The sequence below is a fragment of the Penaeus chinensis genome, chromosome 40 (assembly GCF_019202785.1).
Source record: "Penaeus chinensis breed Huanghai No. 1 chromosome 40, ASM1920278v2, whole genome shotgun sequence".
In the NCBI taxonomy this organism is placed as follows: Eukaryota; Metazoa; Arthropoda; class Malacostraca; order Decapoda; family Penaeidae; genus Penaeus; species Penaeus chinensis.
In genome coordinates, this window is record NC_061858.1 from 344,964 (window position 1) to 347,463 (window position 2,500).

The 2,500-nt window shown below is 34.6% G+C and overlaps 2 protein-coding genes across 5 annotated transcripts in view; one reads left to right on the forward strand and one right to left on the reverse strand.

The window, feature by feature from the left end:
• Positions 1–2,500, reverse strand: part of LOC125047033 (rho guanine nucleotide exchange factor 11-like) — a gene marked incomplete in the record, with an annotated part of 113,316 nt that overhangs the window by 102,574 nt on the left and 8,242 nt on the right.
• Positions 1–2,500, forward strand: part of LOC125047034 — a 40,426-nt gene that overhangs the window by 385 nt on the left and 37,541 nt on the right. For 2 of the 4 annotated variants that reach the window (XM_047645073.1, XM_047645069.1), the window contains exon 1: positions 440–610. The exons of 1 other annotated variant lie outside the window; for it this stretch is intronic. The gene's annotated coding sequence lies outside the window, so the exon portion shown is untranslated. Of the gene's footprint in view, positions 1–439; positions 611–2,500 lie in introns of those variants that run through there. One more of the 4 variants, XM_047645065.1, reaches the window with a different exon arrangement.

Here is a 2,500-nt window from a genome sequence, read left to right on the forward strand (position 1 = left end):
TGTCTCTTCATCCTTTCACTTTCAGAGTTTCATGGCAAAAAAATAATGATAGTGATAATAATAATAATTATAATAAAATAAAAAAAATATATAAATAATTAAAAAAAAAAAAAAATAAATAAAATAAATGTAAAATAATAATAATAATAATAATAATAATAATAATAATAATGATGATGATGATGATGATGATGATGATGATGATGATGATGATGATGATGATGATGATGATGGTGGTGATGGTGGTGATGATGGTGATGATGGTGATGATGATGATGGTGATGGTGATGATGGTGATGGTGATGATGAATAAGCCAGTGTTGGAGAAGGCAGTTATGCTTTTGCCAAACTATCAGAAAGTTCATATTACACTCACATAAAGCAATTGGATGATGAAAATGGCATGTCTTCTGAATTTTTATATGAGGACTTTCATCAGAAAAACATTTCAACCACCTCATGCCTTATCCAGGAAAATGTGCTGGGCTTCTACAGGGAACAAAAGTTTGCAATGGGAGAGAAGAATTACAAGCTAATGGAGAAACTGCCAACAAGAGAATAGTTCAGCACTTTCAGAAAAGCCATGGCCTATGTAACGCCAAGGTCTAAGGTGAGTTAGCAAGTGCTAATAAGGCACTGCAAAGCTATTCCCCAACAAACTGCTTGCCATTTTAAGAGAGGAAGGCTCGGCTATGATCATTATTAGATATTTAATGCTCACGAGTATTACAAGAGGATAATGGCTCACTCTTACAATACAAAAAAAGAGAATACACAGCCAGGTTACAAAATGTCAAAGGAATGAGTGACATTGCTTGTTTCTGCTAACACTAATGACAACAAGAATATAAAGCTTTTCCTCACTGATTGCAATAAAAATCATTTTCTAAAACATGTGAAATCAGAAAAACAATATCAGAGCTTAGATGAACACAGCAATATTTTGTGAATGGTTTGTGGATTACTTGATTCCCAATATACCAGAGCATTACAGTGAAATTAATTTGGCTTGTGAGATCTTACTCTTGCTAAAGCAAGTTCCCATAAACTAGAATTTGAAGGTTCATACCCCAATGTGTTGTGTTTTTGACTGTTATTTCATCCATCATGCAACTGATGGCTCACTATATTATTGCTAACATGAAGACCTTTAACCTAAAGCACAATTTTTTCATTGCTAATAAACGAGACAGATGGGGAGGGACTATTCATCATGCCAGCTTTCACATCAAGGAAACATTGTATGCATCCCTTCTCACAAACTGCATACTGTGGATTCAAAAGTTTATGTGTGCTATTCAATCCTTACAAGGTTTCAGTGAAACAAATTAAATCAAAGGTAGCAAACCATGCAAGATTCTATGCAGCTGATGAAGAGGCAAGGTGAGAACTCACAGTGAAAGAATAAAAGAGACATCTCATTTAGCTAATCTTTACCCCACTGCCGACGGGCATGTCACGTACATCCATGCCATGCCCACTGTGAGTTTACTAGTTTAATTGTTTTTACACATAGATGGCTACACTTGTACTAAGTCACCAATGAGCCAATTACAAGTACTGCCTGTCTCACCTATTTACCCTTTTCTTTGATTTACGAAAATATTTCACATTATCTAATTTTGCTATTACAAATGTTTATAATATTATAGTAATTATAATGTTTATAATAAAAATAACACCACTGATATTCATAGGACTAGTAAAAAATAAGTTTTTTCTGCCAATTCAAGGAAAGATGAAATCAGGTAAGGTCACAAGGTCTACTAATTGACTCCTTTGTGGCTAAGCACTAGCACAGCCATCTATGTGCAAAGACATTTCACAAAAAATATAAAAAATGAGCACAGGATTTTCCCTATTTTTTATTCATTTTCCCCAGCAGCAATGGGTTAAGGGGCTTGAATACTCTGTAGAGAATAAAAGTTTACCTAATTGTGCGCAGTATGTGAAATAAGCATTAAAAAAATTGATTGTCTTGCTACAGTGTTGTCTTGGGAATCAATCAAAGAAAAGAGAACCAGCAATTTTTTACTCAGTTCTTTAAATTAAGAAAATTAAGCAAAAGAGTCTCTCCTAAAAGTTTTAATTCCTCTTTCATAAGCTGTCATCTGGAGGTTAAACCGGAGGAAGTAAATGAGCATAAAGATGACACTCCCCTTCCATCCCTGCCACACAGGCGTATCACACACACCCAGCCCCTAGCTGTCTTTCTTGAGTACACTATTGTGTTTACTTTCTTAGCGCTTACTTTTGCTATACAATATCCATCTCAAACAGGATTACAGACACTGCCATTTATGTATCTCAATAATATTACAGGTCCTAATTAAGCCTTGCCAAACTATTTTCTTATGGGATAGTGAATCATTATTTGCCATTTCTTGTACTCCCCATTACCAGCCGACAAGCATTAGGTGTGCATCAGAACACTTGAAAATGAAAGAGTATTTTCAGGTAAATAGCAAAATGTATTTACACAAATATTTGCTTTCATGAG